At 36.8% G+C, this 25,083-nt stretch overlaps 1 long non-coding RNA gene across 1 annotated transcript in view; it reads right to left on the bottom strand.

Annotated features, from left to right (window-relative positions):
- Positions 1-16,044: 16,044 nt before the first annotated feature.
- The window catches only part of LOC148128153 (uncharacterized), a 64,020-nt gene continuing 54,981 nt past the window's right edge, over positions 16,045-25,083 (bottom strand). The window contains exons 3-5 of the long non-coding RNA XR_015740931.1: positions 20,731-20,805; positions 20,104-20,209; positions 16,045-17,015 (exon numbers count right to left, since the gene is read on the bottom strand). This is a non-coding gene — a long non-coding RNA (uncharacterized LOC148128153). The remainder of the gene's footprint in view (positions 17,016-20,103; positions 20,210-20,730; positions 20,806-25,083) is intronic.

Below are 25,083 nucleotides of genomic sequence, written 5' to 3'. Positions count from 1 at the left end.
CCTATGGAAGGCAATTGCAAAGAATGGCACTAATGGACTCATTCTTACTCCTCCTGTATGAATTGACTGTTGGATTTCACAATGGTTTCGTGAGACTCATCTCTCATCCTAGCCTCCTTCCCAGGATTATTAGAAGGTATCAAGGAAAAGGAAGAGGAGGACAATTAGTACATTGAGTCTCTCACAAGAAAGACAGGACATATATGTGACAAATAAAACATATGCATTTAAGGTGCTATAATGCTTCATTAGAAGCACTTTCTGTACAAGATATGATCAGCCCACTGTCTCATTACAAAGAGTAAATCATGTATTGCTGGATGAAAAAGGCACTACAAATCATTCAATCTTTCATTTGCAGCTCTCATTTAACTGATCAAGAATGGAAATATGTGAAAAGCGCTTCCCTCCAGCCTTTTCTTTGTTTACCTTTCATGCTTCCCTTTGCCACTTCTGGGTGTTTTGTTTTTAAACTTCAAGAGCTTTCAAACTCTTTTAAATTCAGACGCAAAGCTCCATTCCTCTTCAACCCAGCTCCTTGCACTATTTCAGCAGTTAATTAACTATGAATGCTTTCCTTTGGAGACTGGGTGAAGGGAAGGATAAAAGATGAAGAAGGCTGAGGAGAGACATAACAAGGACGGGGAGGGGGCAGAGTGGGTGGCTTATCAAATTCCACAAATACCAGACACAGAGAGGTGTTGATTTGTTGCTGGGAAAACCCTGTTTGTTTGCAGAGCTTAATCACCTGGTGTCTATTTGTTGTTTGAGGAATATGGGGACAATGAGAAAATTTGCTGGCAGCTGTAGTGAAATAGAATACAGTCAAAATTGCAAGGGAGACACGTTACATCAATAAGACATGTAAATTGGAATATTGGTAGTAACTGGTGATTCTGATGGCCTGGTAAATCAAGTTTATAAAATGCCACATAACCTAAACAAACACATCAGCATTATTGATATTTATGAACACTACATCAGGGTTGATAAAATGTTTATGCAGTTCTTTATACTCATGAATAATTTAGAAGTGTAGATTTTAGATGTATTTGTTCCCTTTTTATCCTTTTTCTAGGGAAAATGGTTCATATCACACTTTGAAAGTGTTGATCTAATTTGCAAAGTACAAAAATGTCATATTTAGTGATTTACCATTCAACCCAACAATTAATTTTTCTGTAAGTACTTTAGAATTATTTTCAGTTTAACATGCTTTTTCTGCTTTTGTTCCTATGGTTATTTACTTATTATTATAGGTTTTGCTCTTATGGCTCTTTACTCATAATAACAAAGAAGAGATTAGTAGCACAAGTAGAAAGCTTTTGATCCAAAGTGGTTATATATTTTTGAATATAACCCATCTTCCACACTTCTAGATGCAATAAAAGAAACAAAAGGGAAATATCAAATATTTCGGTAAATATGGAATGCAGCTCTTCAGAAGACTTAGCCTGTTTATAAAAACTACATTCTTTAAATAAACTATTTCATGAAGTTATTATCCATATCCTTTCTAACATAAAAGAAGTGTAGCGGCTGAAAGGAGAATTCCTTTGCTGGGATGACTGAAGTCATGTTTTTGGAAACACGAGCTTAATGGTAAAATATATATTTTCCATAAAGGAAGTTCCACGTTTAGTTTTTAGCATCTTACAGGACCAAATTGAGTTTAAGTCAGAATAGTTCCCCAAAATGCTAAAAACAGTGTTGTCTGCAGAAAACTACTGGCCAGACTTTACTTGTCGCTTTTATACAGAACAAAAGATAGGAAATGTTGGTGGTTTGAATCTTCTCCAAAGGAGCTGAATATCACTTACAAAAACCAACCATGATTCTAGGAAAAGGTGCCTTGCTGTGGGAAAATAATTTTCACAGGATCAAAAAGTTTGAAATAACAGACAACTTCTGCTGAATCATTCTTGCAGGAAATGTAGAAACTTTTAGAGAATACCTTGTTTTGATATTTCCCCTCGCTTTCTAGAAATATTACAGCCAGGGAGAAACCAGCCCATCCATAATCAGAATGAGCCATAATCAGAATGAGCTAACCATTGCACAAGTTCACCTCTTCATTCTCTCAATCTCTTTTCTTCTGGTATTTTGCTTTTAAATTTATAAAAACTGAGGACAGAAGGATTATTTTCTTGTCTTTCTAAGCCATTGGATACCCTTTTCTATCTACAAAATAGGGTAAAGCTGCTTTAAATAAATTAAACAAAGAAATGAAGATGCTTCCTAACTACAGACATGTGACAGAATTTCCACATCATTCTCAAACTCTGTTTCTTATTTGATATATTTTGGAAGCACATTGGAATTCTTTTGAGCACTCCATTAGAACTGACACAAGCCATTTTGGAGACTGAGGAATCCAGCCACTGGCTCCCAGTAATCCTTGCTACATCTGGCAGAATGCTGGTTACAACTTTCCCATTGTATGTTACAAAAGAGATAACCTATCACTTTCCATTATTTTTTTCCTAGGGAATCAGATTAATGGGCTTAATGAAACTAGGAAGATTGGTATTCAAACCTTGCTTAAGCACAATGGTTATCACTGAGCTCTCAACTCCTAAAAGTTTGTTAGGATAATTAATAGGGAAGCAAGACACTATGAGCTTTATGGAGTAAAACAATTAATAGAATAAAATTAAATAAACAGCATTCCACAAAATATCTGACTTCTGTTTTTAACCTCTCCCTTAAGATAATTTGAAGCAAAAATTTAGACTAGTTATGATTCTGCATTATTGCTTTTTATTCTTTGGGGGCTTGGAAAATCTATACTGTATGTAAAAAATGTTTTAGCACATTTTCATTGATAGCTGCATTCAGAGTAATATCAGACTGTGACCAGGACTGAATTATCTATCTCATTCAATTTGAAACAAAATGGTGCTTTATTTTTCTGCCAGTATCATATTTGCGTTTGTACATTGTAGGCAGTTACTTTTACTGAAAAAGTAGAAAATGAAGTACTGGTGTTTATGTAACATAGCCACATAATATAATTCAAGACAGTTTAGCATTTTAATAATCATACAGAAGTTTTCTAACACTTGACATTATATAGTCACAATGTACCATTTGTATACTGTAAAAAATTATTAGCATACCTGGGGTTTCTTCAATACAGAAAGCATTAGATCTAATCTGATTTCTCCAATAATTCTGGGGAATACCAGTTTAGATCTTGGAAAACCACTGGACATGTTAGAGAATTGAGACTTAAATGGATCCAAGTTTGATTCTGAATAAAACAAATCCTAAATAGATGGCTATGTACATAGAATTGCAGAGTGAATCCCATATCTCTTTGTCCAGAATTATTTAAAGGAAAGCAAGTCTATTTAAGACATCAGCTCTAAGATTTATATAATGTTGCTATTTCATTTTATCTGGATTATGTATTTTAAAGCAACTTTTTGTTTATTTCTACATAAATGTAGAGATAAGTAATGTAAATCAATTAGGATAAGGAATCCTAAATACTACACATTATTTATTTATTTATTTATTTGTCAAAAGCTTACAATATAACAGAAACAAGAATAAACATAAGTTTAAATACAAGAAATAGGAACTAATAATTGGGGACAATAGGACATTATAATGAACAGGAAGCAGTAAGTGTATCATCTGAGGACTAAGGTATGTATGATTTAACTATATGTATGTAAGTATGCATGCATGTATGTATGTATGTATATAAAATTCAATCATAGAGGCTTTTGAACGAGTTCAGGATTGTAAACACAGATAAATGACCACCCCATCCCTTTCCATAGTTCTGCAACATGCTACATGCCAAAATGTCTTCCCAAATTTGTTTATCTTTAGACAGGCGGAAAGCTTCCACTGAAGTCAAATTTAAATAGTATAAAATAGATATAAATACTTAATATTTTTAACATCTCCTTCAGGGGAGACTGAGAATTAGAGTTGGGGTAAAGAGGGATGTGGTGGCTCAGTGGCTAAGATGCCGAGCTTGTTGATTAGCAGTTCGGTGGTTCAAATCCCTAGCGCCGTGTAACGGAATGAGCTTCCGTTACTTGTCCCAGCTTCTGCCAACCTAGCAGTTCGAAAACATGTAAAATGCAGATAGAAAAATAGGGACCACTTTGATGGGAAGGTAACAGTGTTCCATGCGCCTTTGGCATTTAGTCATGCCGGCCATAAGACCATGGAGATGTCTTCGGACAGTGCTGGCTCTTCAACTTTATAATGGAGATGAGCACCGCCCCCTAGAGCCAGAAACAACTAGCACATATGCCAGGGGAACCTTTACCTTTAAATACGGAGAAGTTTTACAAGGCTATTATTCAGAAATCAGAAAGAAAGAAAGAAAAGTTCTGTGAAATTCAGAATCTTCATCCTGTTTTGTTTTTCAACAGAAATTTTTGGTCCAGAAAAAAGAGCAATATACTTATGTAGCATTTTATCATCTCAGAAATCCCCTTAATCATAATTTTGTACACCAAATTAAATGAACATGGAAAACCTTCTCTAGATAACCCTGTAAGTGTGAATTCTTAAATTACTAAGATCTCTTGCATAGAGTTTGACTCTGATAGATAAACACCAAACAGAGAACGGGCACTACAGATATCACTGATTCAGATTTCAAGGCTGGAGGCATAGAACGGGGTTTCCTCTCTGAATGAACTGACACTACAGATAACCCCCAAGCATATCCATCTCCAACTGCCAACACAAGACAAATTACCTTCTCTTCAGGATACTCTCTTTCACTGATTACCTACTGCTCAAATTAAAAGCCATCTAACTTCTGAGAGGGCCTTTGTTTGTTAGATTCCTCTGGATTGTGCAAAAATAATAGAAGAAAGAGAAAAGTCTTTTGTATGTTTGTAGTTTGGAGAACACGATGGATTAAACTCACCTAGTGACTGGGCTGAAACTGACCAGTGCTTAGTTTAATTATATCATTCTCTCATCATTCTTAGCAAACCATAGTGCAGATTGCGTGCAGATTGGGGCAGGGGTGACAAAGCCCCATATTCTGAAGAATACTTTGCACAAAGTAACACTGCAAGACCTTTAAAAGATGCTAGTTATATGGCATCTGAACCAGAGCATTTTTTTTCTTAAAAACGGATACGTTAACAAAACAGTAAACATTTTGTACTACCAGAAATCCATGCACTTAGGTGACCATTAAAAAACATCAACGCAATTTTTCATTAAAAGAGCTAGACATGCTTGTATAGTTAAGCTATACTCACGATAAAAAAAACACAAAGCCTGAAAAACTCAATCTATATACTTAAGTTATATTTGTTCTGTTAAAGCAGAATGAACATGTGAAAAAATAGAGTAAGAAGGTGGAATAGAGCCCCATTCCTCCTATTATCCTTTTTACACACTACCTGTCGAGGACCAGCTTCTACATCAGGGAGTCTTTCTATCTATGGAGACTCCACAGAACTTACAACAAAGTTTACCAGATTCTAAAGTGCTCAGATTCAAGTAGTTTCCATTATGTGTATGTTCACAGCAAGTGAAGAGTGAAGAGTGATCTTCCCCTCCCCACAACTCTTGTTCACAGGCTTCTTCTGCTTTAAAAGAAGTGGAAATAAACCCTAAATAATGCTACCATGCTCCTTATTTCTCACGTAAATTTGTCTGCATTTCTTTAAATTATAGAGTAATCTTCTTTCAGATTATCAGGAAAGAAATATGGTATGCTAAATTGTTCTATTCATTCTTTTGTACTGGAATCAGCAAGTGTTGCCAGCTTATCCCATTGCTATTTTTGCAAATGGATCCCCACGTGTTTTGAATACGTTTTAGAAACTTCCAAAAGTTCTTGGTTTGGACTGGATTTCTTGGTTTGGACTGGATGCTCACATAGGCACCACAGTGAAATTTCCCACAGCACAGGAGGAGGAGGAGGAGGAGGAGGAGGAGGAGGGAAATGCACTAGATCTTTGATTTGCATGTAATCAGTGCTTTTGCCACAGTGTAGGCTACATGAAAATAAATCATGAGAGATCAGCTGACCCCCATATTGACTTAAAAGCAGGTGTTGGCCTTCAGTAACAACCTAAGTGGAAATTGGGGGGGGGGGAATTCATCTGAAAGGGACAAACAACTTTGTTCCTTCATGCCATAGCCTTAAAAAAATAAAAAGGAAGTGTTTGACATTCCAAAGCAGGTTGGGTTAATCAGTAATGTACCTGATTAATCTCTTAGGGCTGCACTCCACAACAAAGCTTCTGTTATTGTTCAGATCTCTAGAATGGGTTGGTAGAAAGATAGAAGAAAAGGCTTAGGGGCTTCACTAAAGGATGCTACAGTAGAGAGAAACTGATGGGGTGATAATACAGGAGTGGTGAAATATGGTGCAGAGACTTCTACTTATCACGATGACCCTTCATTTAATGCGGAAATGGCCTTTGCTCAGATTGGGATGCTCTGGATACAATAGCCACCTTGTTATTAAAGATTAAGAGCAAATGAACTATCACTCAGGCATGAAACAAGCGGTGGGGCATCTTTAACCGTAGTGACAAATTCCAGAAGAGCAGCAGTCTGTAGAAGAAGCGAGAAGACAAAAAGGGCAGTGGCACCTTCGCAGCTAAGTGCTTTATTGTGGCAAGCCTTTGCATTGTAGCGCCAGCTCTCCGCGGCAGTAAATCAGCCGGATTCTAAGAGCCAATTTGCATTTTATTTTAAATGGGCTGTTTCAGAAGTGCAAATCACTTGTACTTTTGAATCTCCACCATTAAAGAAATGTAAAGGGAGGGGAGATCTAGGGCTTTTGTATATGCTGCATGTGGCATGCACCTGTGGCCTTCCTTGTGATATTCAATGGCTTTTATATATAAGATAAACTGAAAATGGGTTACGACAAAAGTTTATAAAATTGGACAGCCACATACATCTTTGTGGGCATAGATTATTCACTGCTGGTGCTTTCAGTGTTTTCACACAATGTATTCAGGAGTAAAATTCCATATAACTTGGAATTTCATGTTGCCTGATTCAAATTAATCAGTTATTACTTTTGCAATGAATTTAGGTAATAGTAATAATCCATACATCTTTATTATCTGTATAGATGGGTATCACTGTCTTAGTTATAAACCCATGCAGTTTAACACATTTTATTTGGAATGTTTTCCCAATAATTTACAAAAGATTAGTTTCAGAAATGGAGGCGGTCCTGTGAATTAGAAATCAATGTTATTTGATTTTTCTTCATAAATACTTCCAGTTGTCTGTTTGAGGTAGATCCCTATAAATGTGGGTTTTAATAATTATATTCTCTAGGGAATCTCTGGTGATTGAAATTCTGTGCAGACAAAAAGTATGATTATCTTTCTAAAAGTTATCTTTTTCCCCTGACATAGCTTGACAGTTAACTATAAAATAAATGCATATTTGTAAGTGTAGATGTGCCATGAATTAACTATGGGATATGGATACCCAGAAATCAGAACCTGTGTTTAAGGATGGGAAGGGAAAAGTCCAAGTTCCCACAAACAGCTCTCAAAAATAATGAGACCATGGGCCTTTTATTTTTCTTGCTATCTTTATATACGCCTATGTATAAATGTAGATTTATGCAGGGACAGTCAAAAGTAACCAAAAATCAAATACAGAATTTGGAATCAGTGCATCATCTTGTAAGAAACTCTTTTAAAACCTGATGAATTAAACATTCCAGGCAATTTCCCTTGATCACAACAAAGAAGAAAGTTATAATTCTTCCCTGGGGGTTTGGGGACCCTTAGCTGTTTCTCCCTTTCTAGCTCCCTCCGCAGGCTTCTGATTACCCTGAAATCTGTCTGGGACTATGAATGGAACAACCCAAACATGCTGTGACTTCAGATTACTCAGGAGGAATAACTGATAGACCTGGGTGGTATTTCCGTTTCTCCTGAAGGTCAGAATGGCTTATATGTGCCTTGAGACAGAAAAAGAATTGGGTTTATTTCCCTATATTGCAAAAACGGCCCTTCTATGAATGCTCAGTGTTGATTCTAAACATAAGAAGAAGATGAAAGAGAACAGGAGGAATCCAGTAAAGCAATAAATAGACAAATGTACTAATTCTACTAATGTTGTTATTTTTAATGACCAATAAATATTTCTACAATATGAATTTAGCCAGAGCACTACTTAGCCATGGAACAAACATTTTCTGGTAACTGTTTTAACAGGCCATGGCTTAAAAATATTGCTTTTGACTCATCCTCAAGCCACATGGAGATGGGTAAATATCATCCTTAATTATCTCTTTTCCGCCCAAAGAGATATTTGCTATGGACTGCATCAATGATATGCAATCTGCCCAACTTCTATTTAGGCTGCTGTGAGCAGTCCCTCTCCTTTCAGGCACTGAGCAATGCCTTCAAGAGCCATTTTGACTTGAGTTCTAGATGGCATTTGGCACCTAGCTGAGAAAAAAAGCCTGGCCAAGGCTTTTGAAATAACACCAGACTCCCTGTATTTTAAATATAGGCTTAGTTGTGTCACCAAGCAGAAAATTATTGGTTGGCCACTATTTTTGCTAAACAGTTTTGCATGGCATTATTTTTCCCCTATTGTTCTTATTATAGAGTGTGTGTGACACATCATTTTGCTTACTCCATAGGCTACTTCAGGTGGACAGACAAGTACATTATGTCTTGCAATACTAGCTAAGGACACATCTTGCTCATTAATGATCTTCATCTCCCCCTACACACCTGTTAGGCCAAATTACAGGTTTTAACTTCAGAGGAGGGGTAGGGGGTAAAATGGGAAGAAGCATCAATGAATCAAAGCATCAAATGCCCTGACTTGTCAAGTGGACTATTTCTAAGAACGAGATGTTTTTTTTTCCTGCCATTAGGCGGAAAAGGAAATAAAGTCAAAGGAATTTACCAGCTGATTTCCTTAGCTTACCTCACATTACAAAAGGCCCATTCCCTGGCCTTGTTACTGAAGCTCAGTAGGCTTCAGTCACGGGGGAAGCAAGTTTCTACAGTATCAAACTGCATTAATACAGTTACTTATGCCTAATGTCAGGTCTCTGTTCATCTTTTACTATGGGGTGTTATTGCTATTATATATTATAATTAAGTTATCATAACTTAAGACTGTTTTGCACTTATTATTAATAAAATTATTTCCTAAAATATTTCAAAATATTGTAGCTTTACTTAAAACCAGCATATTAACTCAACAGCAATTGTGTCATGACAGCAATCTTTTCCCTATAAAAAACTTCTAAGTCAAGTCTTTTCTGCACATTTTCTATTTAGTTTAGGAGCTTTTCAGAAGTTGGTACTGAAATACCAATGTAGAAATACGTATATTGAACTATTAAAAATGTGTACTCCATTTCCCCTCCATGCTTACGGAATGTTAAAACGTAATACATAGATTATAATTACTCCTGACATACATACATACATACATACATACATACATACATACATACACCCGTACCCATGAAAATCTACAAAAACATCCATCATCTATCTATCTATCTATCTATCTATCTATCTATCTATCTATCTATCTATCTATCTAATGTTTTCGCAGGTATTTATATGTATGGTATTTAGGTTTCTTCGGGTATTTTCCCACATCTTAATATTTGTGCATTTATTATAGCAGAATCTCATCTGCCATCCTCAGGCTTGTGTATTGGGTTCTTTTTAATCTTGTGTGTCAGGCTTAGCAGCCTTTTGTGGGGGGGGGTGGGGGTTGAATTTGGTGCTGGCTTTCTGCTTTATTTGAATGGTTTTTTTCCTCATCTTGATTGGCTGGGAGTCTAGGTCTGATTTTATTGGTCTTCAAGTTGCTGTGTTCTTGATTGGTTGGCAACATTGTGCTTTGTGCATTGGGGCTTCTTAGTGCAGCTTGGTTTCTTGTGAATGGCCGATAATTATTTATTAGGAAGGTAGGTTTTATTTGGGTAGCTGGCTGGGGTGTGTTTGGGCTGGAGGTATGGGGGGGTTTGTTTGTGTCCAGGTGCTTGTCTGGATTGTGGTATAGAGATTTTTTTGTTTGTGAGTGCAGGCTTCCAGATGATTGATAGTCTGGTGGAGTCATCTCTTCTATTCATACTATTAGGTCTTTTATCAATTTCTATGGCTTCTCTGATAATTCTGTAGCTGGGGTTTTCTATAGTAGCTAGGGTTTTGGTACCATTCAAGTCAGTGCTATGACCTGTGGCTTTCATATGTTGGACTAGTGAGGAAGTGTGTTCCAGCTTTTTTATTGCATTCTTGTGTTCTTCAAGGCGGGTACTTATCCTTCTGTTGGCTTGTACTATATATGTGGCAGGGCATGGTACTTCATATGTAGCTACTATAGAAAACCCCAGTATTAACACGATACTTTTCATACTTGAACTATTGACCTATAAAGATGAAATATTTTTGTTTATTAACAGTAGCACTGTGAATTAATATCACTAATATGATAAATAATTGTCAAATATTATGTGTATCTATGGCATTTATGGTACTGCCAAGAAAGTGATGTTGAAAGATATTGACATAATTTCTTCTACAGAAACTTTTGCAAAACTTTTTAATATTTTGTATTTTGTAAATGTTTTTAATATCTCGAATTTAAATAAAAAAATTTTTTAAATAAAAAAAAGAAGTTGGTATTGAAACAGAATGATGTTTCTCTCCATGGTTTACACCTTATGTGAAACTGCTGTAGGTGTATGATTGAACCAGTATAACCACCATTTCGGTGAGTGTGCGGGCACAGGGGGTTTGCTACTGACCTTCTCCTGCAATCCTGCACTCTCCCGGTGTGTTCAACAGCTGATGTGCGGCAATCTGCTGTGCCACGTGAAGTAGCTGAGCTTGAAAACCAGGAAATAAAGCAGGGGTGGAATTCAAATTTTTAACAACTGGTTCTGTGGATGTGGCTTAATTGGTGGGTGTGGCTTGGTGGTCATGTGACTGGCTGGGTGTGGCCAACTCAATATCACTCACATCGAGGCACCCGTCTCCTTGCCTGGCCTCTCATGACTGTGGGGATGCTGCAACAGTCATAAGTGTGAAAAACAGTCATAAGATACTTTTTCAGTGCCATTGTAATTTTGAATGGTCACTCCACACAAGCAAAGTACCAGCAAAGGAGGGGAAAAAAACTCCAGAGATGTTCCTGAGACAGGAAGTCTAGTCCTGCCAAGAATGTAATAAGGGTCAACAGAGAGGCAGTTTCTGTAAGCAACACCAGAATGTTTCCTTCCTGCCTTCCTTACAGGATTAGGCCAGTCATTTCTTCTAACAACTAGTTCTCCGAACTGCTTAGAATGTTAATAACTGGTTCTAGCGAATAGGTGCAAACCTGTAGAATCCTACCCCTGAAATGAAGGTCAGAATAGGTGGGCAGGCGGACCCAGCAGCTGATCATCGGAGCAAACCGGTTCATTCACAGATGCTCCTTGGAGCTATCAGTTCAGCTGAACTGGGCTGAACAAGTAGAATACCACTACTGAACTGCTGGCATAATTGGAGATCAGATCCAACTAGCTGAACCAATTAATTATGATTATAAAAATGTGGTACTTCTGAATTCTGGTTTCCAGTTGTCTAGTAAGGATAGTTTTCATAAGTGTCCATTCAGGGATGTTTTCCATGGGGCATGCCACAAAGTGTACAAACACAACAAAGTTATTCAGAAAGCTGGAGGGAGAAGAAAGATACTTTCCATTTCTTTTTGTCAAGAACGTTTAGTTCTTGAACTCCCTAACCTTTTGCCTTTCAGAAGTATTTTGCAGCACCTTGTAACAATTAGGCTGGCAAAGCAAAAAGTTGAAAGAACAACAATCTAATCCTTTCTAGGGTGCATATCTGTCTCATGCAAGCCTGCTCCTGGAAGAGTGGAGCGATGCCTTCCATTGGAATCTGTTTCAAGGTAAAATGAGTGCGGCTGATTTTGAACATGCTGCTCCTGAGGCCTGACTTAGGCTCCAGACCTTGTGCAGCCTAGCACTGGAAGAGATTAAATATCAACCCAGGTCATGTTCTCATAGCCCAGGCGCAAGTGCCAACATTCTTCCAATTATTCAAGGCCAAAGAGAGAGCAACCTGCCTTGACAGAATTGTGACACAGCTTGATTAGATTGAGCTTAGATGCCTGCCGAAACGGATACCCTGGTATTTAACTCAGATGGGGGGACAGGAATGGTTAGCTTTGTTTAAAAGGAATGGAGGGGAGGGGGAAGTGGAGGAGAGGACAGGCAGATTTTGTTTTCAAGGAATGCAGGGGAAAAGGAATGCAGCTGTTCACACATGCAATTGTAGATGTGTGATTAAAAAAATAAGGAGGACAATTTTGTAACTGGTATAGTCCAGCTTTTAAAGTGACATTAAAGAGTGCAAGATATTATTGCATAAAGGTGTACATAAACACGGTCAGCATCATTCAATCAAAGGGACTTTAGAAATGCAAAATAGTTTGAAGTATTCACCAGCTGGAGCAAGTTTCTCACAATATCTTTACTAGATCTTATTCAGAGAGAGAGGGGGGGCGCGAAAATGTGTGAATCTGTTTAGCATGTGGGTTTGCTTCTTTGTTACCTTTCTATGTACCATCCTGCAATAACCACAGATTTTTGTCAGCTCGAAATGCTGTGGCTTTAACATATTATCACATTGTATTTTCTTGAGCAACCAAACATAGTTATTAAAAAAGAATGCAGGATGTTCAGGAACTGTAGCTTGAACCCATGGCAGTCCTGCCTCCAGTTCAATTCAATATTTATAAGACAATATTGGATGGGGTCATTATGAATTTTAGGATAAGTTGTCACCAATATATTGATGATACCCAGCTATGTTTCCTGTTACATTTGTATTAGGAGAGGTGCATTTGAATACAGAGATGATTGGATGAGAGACAATAATTGAACCTGAATCATGTAAGATGGTAACGTGCAAGTGAATTGCTTCTCAACCTGGGAATTAGAGTAACTGCTTCGTGTGGGAATTGGAATAGAGGGTTTATAGATTCTTGAAAGTTCACTCCTGATGCATGGGTGAACAAACTATGAATCTTGAAGATAGAATTTTTGAATCAATTTAGAAAGATGTGCTTCTGGAGGAAAGTTTGGATATGAATCCAATGAATAATAAATTCCATAAAAATAATTACACTAGTTTTGTAGTTTTGTATAAGTAAACTGCTCTATCATTCCAAAAACGAAGTCTGATGATAGGATGCAAGTAAGGTGAATTTCCAAATAAATAATTCATGTGCTAAATGGAACATTCTTTTTTTTAAAAAATATAATTCCAATTCTATTTTCTTTTTGTGCCTGATTTCATAGCACTGCAGACTGTTTTCAAATCGAGTTTTGTTTCTATATTTGAGAACGCTGTAACCTTTTGATAACATGATTATTTTTATAATTGTTTTCAATTTCAGCAGTAGCTTCTGTTTGGGGGGTTATGTGTGATCAAACAATTCATGTCATATATTCTAATGTTATGATATGCAAAGCTGAAAATGTCAATACAAATGCTGTATTCAGTACGAAATCCAATATAATAATGTTACATCGTCTACATTATGTATCATTCCCTTTGTCAAGGAAAGTCTTTTGTCTTCCCTCCCTCTCTGCTTCCCTCCCTCCCTCTCTTCTCCCACCCCTGCATCTAAATAGCATTTGAATGTATGTGCCTAGTTAAGTGGTGTAGGAAAAGGACAGGCAAATCTGGCCTCTTTATAATGAGACCCAACATGTCCTTTCCTGAATTCTTAATCTGCTTTATTCACTGAGCTGTAATTAGCATTCCTGGACAACAGCCCCTCCTCATCTTAATTTACAAGATGGGCTCTTCTATTTAGAGCTGTCAATACTATGTTATGTTCATTCATTATCCAGTATCTTTCTATGGCTAAAGAACCTTCCCTGTACTTGCTAAGCACAGCCCCTTTATTATTGCTCTTAGCATTTCCTATTAAGGCAGTCATTTCCTAATCCAGTGATTGATCCGTGAGATCATTTTAACATCCCAACATTTAGTTCAAAGCCATTGGTCCATTTGTCTTTCCGAACCACCCAGATCATCTTAGGAACCCCTGCATACCAAAATATCTATACATTGAAAAGCAGAAGACCTGTAACACTCAAGGCATTCTGCAAAAGTTCCAATGTTATCCCTTAAATGAAAACATGAAAGAAGTAGTAGTTGACAAACACAGGGGGATGGTGAAGTTGATGACATTTGAACCCGCATTCTCCAAACTCTGTGAAAATAGAGGGATTGCACAAAGCATATGGAAACATCACACTGCCTGTCATCATTACACTACTAGCAGATAAGAATCCATACCATGGTGTCAAAATAGAGCAGTCCAATCATTTCTGTGAACTGTAATGTCTTTTCACCAGTACTGCAATCTAAGTGAGCATCTTACTACATGGAAAACTTTTATTGACCTTGTGATCTATCTACACGATTTTTGTTTCTCACACATTCTAACTCTTGGTAAAGATTTAAGGTCTAATCAAGGGACTTCTTTACATTTACCATTTGGTATTCTGGTCAGCGGCATTAGTACTGAGTTGAAATTTGTAACAGAAAAGTATTTCCTTTAAACAACCGAGTTGCATGGCTAGGTTACCCCATTCATTGTGGGGAATTTGCATTTTTCAGCATTCAGAGTACGCAATCGCCTGCTGCGATTTCCAGCCTCCTTCCAATAGGACTGCGACATTCTTCAATGGAAGTAAACATAATTCACAGGAATTTTGAAGGGGCTATACGTATGTGATATCATAATGATGGCAACTACTTGGTTTCATCATCTGTTTACACCATTTTGGAATAATCCTTGTCCATTGGTGACAGTGCTGCCTGCAAGCTAGGTTACCCCCTTTTCTTTCAAATAGGTAGAAATAAGATGTATAGCATCATTATTGTTGCATGAGATGTATGTGGAGAATTCTCCTTCCCCCCATGCATTCACTTCATCTCAGAAAAAAAAAATAGTGAAAGCCAAGCACATGGAATATCTCATTCAGAAGCAGAGAATTTGGCAGCTTCAAAAGGGTTGTTCTGACCTTCAGCATCTTTAAACTTTTGAAACCGACATTGCCAGATTTCAAGAGGATTTTCAGTGAAATATGTCTTATCCTGAAAAAAATATCCCTCTCCCCAGTGTCAGGCTGTATGGAATGTGAAATGATCCAAGCTTGCAGCTGGAAGCAGCAAAGACCTGCACCTCAAATTCACTGCTGTCATGGAGGCAGTGCATCAATTTACCAGACAGAAGGTTCATTTTCATGGTCCACTATGCCCTGAAGCTGGCTGTGAAAAGAGCAGCCAGGATAACAATCCATTTTCTCGACTTCATTCAAGTGGAAGAGCCCATAAGTCTTGACATTCTGCCCCCCAGCAATCTAAGGTCTTCTCCCTGCCCTACCCTTGTTCCGCATCTACTAGGCTCACATTTAACAAAGCTCAGGGTTTTTTAATGAATGAGACAAAAAAAAGAGTATCCCTTCCTATATTCTTCACTGCAGCCTTAGATTCCTTTAGAGAAACATAAGAGTAAAATATGGAAATGTCTAATGCATCACTGCAATTTGTATGTGTCTTGATTTAAATATATGCCAATATTTGTTAAAATCAAAAGTGGGTTTTAAAAATAAGCAGGTAGCACACAATCTTAGTGAGTCACTCAAATGCTCCAAATAGCAAGGCTATTGTGGATCTGCGTTAATACGCTGTATCGACAAACATACCATTTTACATTGTGCTCATTTAACTCCATGAATATAACATTTAATTTACCATAAAGTGATTCTTTGTCAGGGCCCTTTATAATCAATGATTTGTAACCAAAGGCCAAACTGGCTAAGTTACAGTCCAAGATGAGAAGTCTGATTTGCACATAGAAGTCCAGAATTCTAGTCATGTATAAATGTACATTCCTGATATATTTTATATAAATGCCCGAGGGATCAGTTAGCTTTGCCTAAACAAAAGTGAGCTGATTTGAATGGCATGATGTGAACCAAATAGAAGAAAAGGCAGCATAGACATGATATGGCTGATTGAAAACCATTTCATTTTATGGCCCAAACATTTCCAGAATTCTATCAAGAAAATAAATCCAATTGAGATTTGATGTCACAGTTAATTACTGTTTATAGTCCAGTATTTTAAGGTTTCAATATAGATTTGGTTATCTGAAGCAACATAGCTTCCATATGTATCTGTCCCATATAATGCAAACTGTTTCCTAGGTAAGGAACCATAGTCCGTAGACATAGACTTTTAGAGTAGCCCCATATCTACATAGCTGGCAAATAAATTTAATAATAACAATCTGCTAGAAGCTACAGTGCTGTCACATGTATGATTTCATCAGGCAATGAAAAATTGTGAAATTCTGTACTCATTAAATATCAATTAAATTAATTTTAATTTAAGAAGTCTTTAGTCACTTTTCTCTATTCACTTGAGCAGAAATCAAACCAACAAATATGTAACAATCTAGAAAGGAGTTTGAAATAAAAAAAAAATGAATTGAGAAACAATCAAAACAAGGACAATAGTCAATATTCAATAAAAAATATCATGGAATAAATCATATCAATGCAATTTATATGTGTAGAAACCTAGATTATTTTTGGTGAACCAATCTTTGGAAAGTAACAGTCAAGCAACCAAGTAATAAAAACAGAAAGCAGTCAAGTAACGGAAGCAAATGCTTCTCAAACACTTTTCTATTAAATCGAAGAGTTTAGATGGACTAAAGACTCAATATAGCTCTTTAATCTTTTATGGACCCTGAAGTGTGAAACCCATCATGCACCAATTATGGACATAAAATTTATAAAATCAGTAGAAAAAAGGAATAGATTCAAAACTACAAGTTGGAGTCAAAATGTCTGCCTTTCTGGAAGACCACAACTTATACAAAACCCTGCTGAATTCTCACTGATTCCTTCTTGTTCTGCAGCCCTCTTGACCATTTTATTTCAGACATCTCCTTGAGAAGATTTTCAGCTCCATCTAGAATTACAAAGAGATGAAAAATCAGTAAAGATTGCCTCCCTTCTGAGTCCATTAGGGCTTCTGTGTATGAAAAAAGGTCCCAGTTCCAATACAGAACAATTAGCCAGGCTAAATAGCAGTAATTCTTCTCCTAAAATATATATTATCATCTCTGTAAGAATAATATATTTTAATATTAATTAGTTTACATTTTTATATGATAACATATTTGCCAAGAATGCCTCTTGGAAAATGAACAAAACACAAATATTTGAAGAAAGAAATATATAGATCATACTTGTCAAAATTCTTCTTGTTAGATAACTTCAAGAAGCCCAAGAATAGTAGTTGCCTTGTTAAAATTAAGTACCAGTCAGAATCAAAACAAATAACTGCACCCTGGGCATGTCACTCCATAGGCACAGCTCCTCTTTAATAAGCTGTCGATAATGCTATAAAAGACTATTAGCGGATGTAATGCCATGAGAAGGCTAGCCAAAATCTATGGGCCTTACATGTGATAAATGACTTTCTGTGTCCAATATCAAGAAAATCAAGAAAAAGTTTTAGCATCTGTTTAATTTGCACTAACATGTTCTGTATTTTTGTACAAATCCTAGCTTGCAGTGCATAACCTAAAGACATGGCATCTATGTGCCAATAATCAAGATTTAAATGATATGAGTCATGTTTCAGTGCCTTAAAACTAGGTGAAGGGATAAATGTATTTACAGAATAACAGAGTTAGAAGAGACCTTGGAGGTCTTGTAATCCAATCCCCTGATCAAGCATGAAAGCATTTCAGGTAAATGGTTGTCCAATATCTTCTTAAAAACCTCCACTCTTGGAGCATCCACAACTTCTGGAAACAAGTGATTCCAACTCACAGCATTATACTATTTTACCCAGTAAGATACATGATAAGCATTAGCTGTGCCCATGACTGAGAATGTAGTTATGATTAGGGTAGTGAAAATGAGTGAAACTCACAGTCACAGATTCAATGTACAACTGGTTCTTTACTCCTTGAAAAAAAATCTGTCTAGTAATATTACAGGAATGTGTTGCTACTGTACAGAATTAAACATCTACTCCTGATCCAACCCAAAAAGAAAGCTCTATGAGATCATGTTATCTTCATTAAAACCATGTGATGACTGCAGGAATGGGAACAATGTTACTAATTTCTAAATTTTATGCCCTGCATATGGTCATAATAATCTCAGGTAGCCATAAGACAGGAGCAAATATCCTGAGGGTAGCAGTTTTATTTGGAACTGGCATTCTTTTTTCTTTATTCTGGAGATCTCCAATTATGTGAGGTCCAGATGGTGAAGCAAGGGTCACCCTGACCATTCCTGAGACCAAGAATAACATTACAAGACAATCAAATACACTAGCCAACTCCAGTGACTGAAGACATCCTCTGGAGTCAGGAAGGGCTATGAATGGGGAGGAGAGTGTGACAAAGCTGGATTGCTGGTCTATGAAGGGAGCAAAAAGCCATGGAAATTGCGGGATCAGGAGCTGACAGATAGTCAGAGTTATTTGTGGGCAGACTATAGAATAACCTGCAGGAATATGACTCTTGAAGAATTTTTCTCAGCCTCTGTGACTTTAAGAGCCATGGATTTCAATTCCCTAGTCATCACTCTGTCTGAGGAAATCTGGGATTTGAAGTCCTTACATTTTATAGTTGTTGAGGTTGAGAAACACTACTCTAGAGATGGTGAATTTGTGAGGCTCACCTGACAGAAGGCCACACAGGTTGTTTTGCCAACAGAACACGGACATGCGGAAGCATACTACAGCAGCACCAAGGCCCGGGCAGAAACTATACAGAGGGAGAAAGCAGTTGCATGGACCTGGTACCTGGTTCATGAGGGGAATTGGGAGACCAATCTACTAGACTCCCTGCCTGTCATCTCACATTGCATTCTGAGTGGTCACCTATTCCCTCAAAATCAGCTGTCTGGCTGATTTGAGGCTCCCTTTTGCTCAGCATGTCCCCACCACCATTTAGGAGTTCCTGGCCATTCTATTGTAATGTATGCCTTATTCCATGGGTCTTCAGCCTTGACAACTTAAGATTTGTGGACTTCAACTCCCAGAATTCCTCAGTCAGCTTTGCTGACTGGGGAATTCTGGGAGTTGAAGTCCACAAGTCTTAAAGTTGCCAAGATTGGATACCCTTGCCTTATTCTACATATACATATTGCTTCCAACATATTCATAGGTGAGTCCTGTGAAAAGGCCAGAGAAAATTTTGGAAAGGGAGGGGAAATCCCACTCATTTTGGCATTAATTTCATCATTACATTTTTAACAACATTTAACAAAAAAATGTGCGGCTTGAAATCTGTAAAAGAGGGCAATAGAAAGATGCGTTCTAAATCATGTGTGGATCTGAAAAGTTCCATCAATGTCAACTGAATATACATGTCACTTGTCATCATTCATGAGAACCAGTTAGCTCGCTCATAATCATATTATAGAAGCAAATTTTTAAAAATCATATTCAAAAAATTTCCAGTTCGAATTTTACTTTCTGTTTTGTTATTTCCTCTATCCAAATTCTAATTTTTCTATAAGGTATGCTAGAACCAAATATGAAAAAGAAGTACCAATATTTGATTTTGCATATTATAACAGCAGCTAGAATAAGTTTTACTCAGAATTGGAAATTGGCTATAACCCCTTCAGAAAACATGATAATTAATAAGATTCATGAATGTGCCAAAATGGATAGATTAACTAAATTGCTAAAAGATAATCAAGACAGTGAATATTACAAAACAAGGGATATCTGGTACAATTGGATAAAGAAAAGGTGATATCTGATGATTTGATAACATTTTGAAAAGAAGGGTGACGTGTAAATAAATGTAAATAAACTATATGTATGAATATATAGACTTTAAAAGGACAAAGGAGTTACTATGACAATGTATAGTAACACGGTATTAGAAGAAAGTACAAGTGTATCTATTGCTCAAACAATGCTGTAAAATGTATATGTGTGTGTGTGTGTGAATCTATCTATCTATCTATCTATCTATCTATCTATCTATCTATCTATCTATTCTTAAGTTTTCGCGGGTACTTACATGTATGGTATTCAGCTTTGTGCGGGTATTTTCCCACGTCATTATAGTTGTGCTTTTAAAGTTGTAGCAACGTTTCAGCAGCATCTCATCTGCCATCATCAAGCTTCTGTATTGTGTGTATATATATATATATATATATATATATATATATATATATATATATATATATATATATATATATATAACATAAACATTATATAATGTTTTTAATTTTACAAATGTTGAATAAATATATTTTTTTAAAAATCACATTCAATTACTTCAGATTTAACAAAACCAACCCAAAAGGCAAGAATGTGAATCACAGAGAGGCAACAGCAGAATAAGCAGAGCATCAGAAGGAACAAAAATAATACCAAACACAAGAGAAGAGGGGGGAAATGAGTACACTGTAGTATTTACATTGACATTATAGAAAGCAAAACCACCATGAGTATTCTGTGAAATGATTCCTGAATGCCAGGAAGAAAGAAATATTTATAATTGTGATAAGATCTCTTTTTGGATAAATTACTGCTCATGTAAAAGTAAGCAAGCATTCTTACATAGTAGTGGTTTTGCAGCTAAATAAATCAGAACAATTTTAAATACATAAGGCCACTTTGGTTTCCACAATCTATGGCTTACCCTATCAGAATGTGAAACTCAGTGGGAAAAGACAGGAAACAAAAGTTCAGCAAGATCAGCAAATATCCCGGGACCCTAAGTATGAAAATCAAAAGAAAAATAAAATAAAACAAGTCATCTGATGGGTTAATGAATGTAAGAAACTAGCATAAATCATCGCTAGTGAAAATACAATGTCAAATATCTGCTGACTGTTTTTGGAGAGTTAGTCTAATTTTGTCACTGGTGACAAAGATGTTGTTGCTTTTCTTTTCAATTAGACATCTTTCAATTTTTCTGCATTCTCCCAGGCTTCCTGAACCACCAGGATGTCTTGCCTTGAGATTTACTTCAACTAGGGAAGCCAAGGAGTCTGGTGCTCATCAGCAACACAATAGGACAATGAATGAAGACGTTAGACTTTCACGCAGCCCTTGGCCTTCATAGAATTAATGAAAGTGCTAGAACACCACACAAGAATTCTAGTCATATATTTTTCTTCTTTTTGGAAGGAGGGAAAGAGTATTTTAATTAATTATTTTTCATTACACTTAATTTAACAGTAAAAGAAAAAAACTGTGTTTTTTTTTCAGAACAGAACTTTTACGAAGAAGACTCAAATGATGACTCTGCAGTAATTCATCCACTGTCATTTTTCCTTGCCAGCAGCAAAACAGAGTTGCATGGAGAAAATGTGATTTTAATGCAGGTGCAAGGACTGAAGAGGAGGACTAAGATGGAATGGGCTACTCCCCGTAGGAGTTGTAACAAAACACACAATATTGAACATTCCAGAATCCTCCCATTCTGCTTGAAAGTATGAAAACGAAGAGGAAGGGATGTATACAGGTTTTTTTTTTTTTAATTCTCAATTTGCAACTTTTTCCCAATTTTCTAATTCCTAATTGTAACCGAGGAGATAAAATGTCTTCTTCTCAGTACATATTTTCTCACATGCTGATAAAATGGAGAGTAACTTTTCTTCTTCAGTATGAGAGAAAGAGGGAGAGAATCGCCAGGAAAACTGGAGAGGCTTCTAGTATACTGTTCATGCATCTATTTTGAACTTTTATGAACAAGGATTTCCATTCTGATTCTGACCCTTGGGTAATTTTCAAACAGGAAACCCCTGGGAAAAAAAAATTAAGCTTTTAAAAATGTTTTCTCAAAAGGGGTCCATACAGTAACTTGTGAGGATTAGGTCCATCAGACTTTAATTTACTTTCTTTAAGTACATATTGAACAAGCTCTTTCTCTCTCTCTCTCTCTGCCCTCCCCCACAAAAAGCAATTATAACTTCAAAGTCAGGACCCTAAAGAAAAGGAAGTTGTAATACCTCCCGCTACTTAGAAAAATCTTAAGATTTTACTACATTTAAAAAGAAAATACGGCTTGCTGCTACAGTCAAATGTGAATTTCTATATTTTCAGCTTTTGGGGGCGGTGGGGGGGGGAAATAGACTTGACTCCTTGAGACAGGGGAAGGGCTCCTACACATTGTCCCTTCGTTACTCTTTTTGATCCTGTTCAAAAATGTTACCCAGTGCAGCTCCCTGCATCAAAGGAGCGCTTGTACTGGGATCTGTTTCAACCCTGAGGCAATGAGGCCAAAAGACCCTTCTCATAAATTCTCATTCAAAAGTTTTTAGTTATCAAGAGGAAGTTTCCAATTGCTCCCTCACATGTGGGAAAATATGTAAGCTACTGAGAGGACCTTTGTCTGGGACTTTAATGGGGGTAATTTGCAAAGGGGGAGTGCTAAAGTTCTCATGTGCAGTGCACACAGACAGTAAGCAGGCACCTCCTTGGTATTTAATGAAGTTCCGTGAATCATCAGCCATATAATACCCATCAGGTTCTATAAATCACCTGCAATATTTTAGGCCAGTAAGTTGAACAGCACAGTGGCAAAGAGAAACACCTACAGGAACTTGAAGGGAGGGAATGGAAAGATAAAAAGAAAAGAGCACCCCACATTCATCTTCAGCTGCCCTGGCAATCTGGAAATTAAATCCTGTTGTTTTAACCAGCTTGCTTTACAGAAAAGGTAGGCCATAAAACAAACATAGTGTTAGCTTGCTTCTCCCCCACCCTCCCCATCTCAAAAAGTGAGAGTGCTTTCTTGGAAATGTCTGATTCTGAAATAGAACTGCTTATACATGCACACAATCACATGCACAACACATACACACACACACACACACAAACACTAGGATTCCAAGGCCAGAACAAGTAGTTTCTTGCAGGATCCACTTAGACCAAAAAAGTAAACAATAGGACTTGAAAAACATTATATAAGTAATATAAATTTACTCTATACTCTTTAAAGTTGCATTTAGGGAAATGTAAACAAATAAATACCAAACTGGATTTACTAGTTTAATTTTAAATGACAATTTAAAAAAAAATCAGTCAAGGTTTACAATTATCCAATGAACATTGTGGACTAATAGATAGATAGATAAAGATAGATAGATAGATAGATAGATAGATAGATAGATAGATAGATAGATAGATAGATAGATAGATAGATAGATAGATAGATATAGAATAGAGCTGGAAGGGCTCTTGAAGGTCTTCAAGTCCAACCTCCTGCTTAAGCAGGAGACCCTATAACATTTCAGACAAGTGGTTGTCCAGTCTCTTCTTAAATGCCTTCTGTGGTGAAGCACCCACAATGTCTGAAGGCAAGCTGTTCCAATGGATAATTGCTTGAAGTTGAGTAACTCAGCTTTGACTTCAGATGAAATGAATTTAATGGATGGTTTTGACTAAGTCACTATCTCTTCTCAGTGAAGCAGTGTTACTAATAACATCCCATATTAATGTTAAAATTAAGGAGATAGATATTCTAACACATCCCATTGATGATGGGCACTGAAATGAAGGCAAAGAAATTGTTTTATCCAATGCCTTCTTAGGGTGAAAAAAGAAAAACAGTTTGTAGAGAGGGGTCTTTCTTCTAATTTCTTGCTTATTTCTCTGTGTTGAAATCAACTTTCAAGATGGAATATCTCTTATTTTAAGAATTAGAAGGTTGGGTTTTAGGCCTAGGAGGATTTATGCAACTTCCCTGAATCTTAAAGTACTGACAAGTGTTTAATTTTGCCAGATGTAGTAATAAACCATTTCACAATTTTCTAATTGCATAGTGAAGATACAGTTATCAGAAAGATTCATAATGAATAAAAAGACTTATGGTATAGCAATAGCACTTAGACTTATATACTGCTTCATGGTGCTTTACATCATTCTCTAAGCAGTTTACAATGTCAGCATATTGCCTCCAACAATCTGGATTCTCATTTTATCAATCTTGGAAGTATGGAAGGCTGAGTCAACCTTAAGCCAGTCATGATTGAACTGTTGGCAGTTGGCAGAATTAGCCTGCAATGCTGCATTCTAACCACTGTGCTACCCTGATATGGTGCATAGTAAGACAGAATTTGAAGTACAGTTGTGTACCAATGATAAATACGTAATTGCTAAAGTGTATACATTTTTACTGAAATGTGAAACAGAAGAAAAATAGGTTAAAGAATGTATGATAAAATGGGCTAAGGTCTTTGGTTATAACTTACACATGGATCAACAGGAAAATACATGGTTAAAAGGGTTGAGCTTTAAATAATATTATCATCTTAGATAATTTTTATAAAATGATGTATTGTCAGTACATGACACCAGAGAAATTATCTAGAATATATAAAGACGTTTCAGAGTATGTTGGAAATGTAAACCACATGAAGGGACATTTTATCATGCTTGGTGGACATGTAAAAAAGCTTTAAAAACTGATTCAAATACATAGATTAATGCAGAGGATTTAAAATGATTTAAAATTCAATTAGAGCCAGAACTTTTGTTTTTAAGATTGATGGATAAATAATTAGAAAATAGCCATAGAAGACTTCCGGTTTGAAGGGCTTCAGCAACAGACAGAAATCCGCGATCGTGCATGGTTTCTGTCTGGGCTCGCCGCTGGAATGCCCCGAGCTGGCTGGTTTCAGGGCTAAGCCACCCAGTAGAGGTGGTGAAGAGGGGGGAGACTGCCAGCAGGGTTGAGGAGAGCTGCATCTCTCCTCCTCAGCTGGCCATTACTCCCTTTCCCAAAGGCGGTTGCAGCGGTGGTCAGAAATGGCCACCCAAAGGAGAACTCGACCAGAAAAGAACGTGCAGGAGGAAGATAAGAAGAGAAAGTTTTGGCTGACTGGGTTAAATTGTAAAAGCAGCAACCAAGGTACCCTGGAATTTAAACTTACAAAAAATAACATCGCTCCCAAAGAAGAGTCGGAAGCAGCAAAGGAAAGTGAAAAGGGAAAGGTTTGGTTTTTTTTTTTCCTTCCCTCTCCTTCCCTATACTGACAACTAAGAG

Source organism: Pseudonaja textilis, chromosome 1 (assembly GCF_049901715.1).
Source record: "Pseudonaja textilis isolate UNSWEBS1 chromosome 1, rPseTex1.2, whole genome shotgun sequence".
Lineage (NCBI taxonomy): Eukaryota > Metazoa > Chordata > Lepidosauria > Squamata > Elapidae > Pseudonaja > Pseudonaja textilis.
This window is presented reverse-complemented; position numbering and strand designations above follow the sequence as displayed.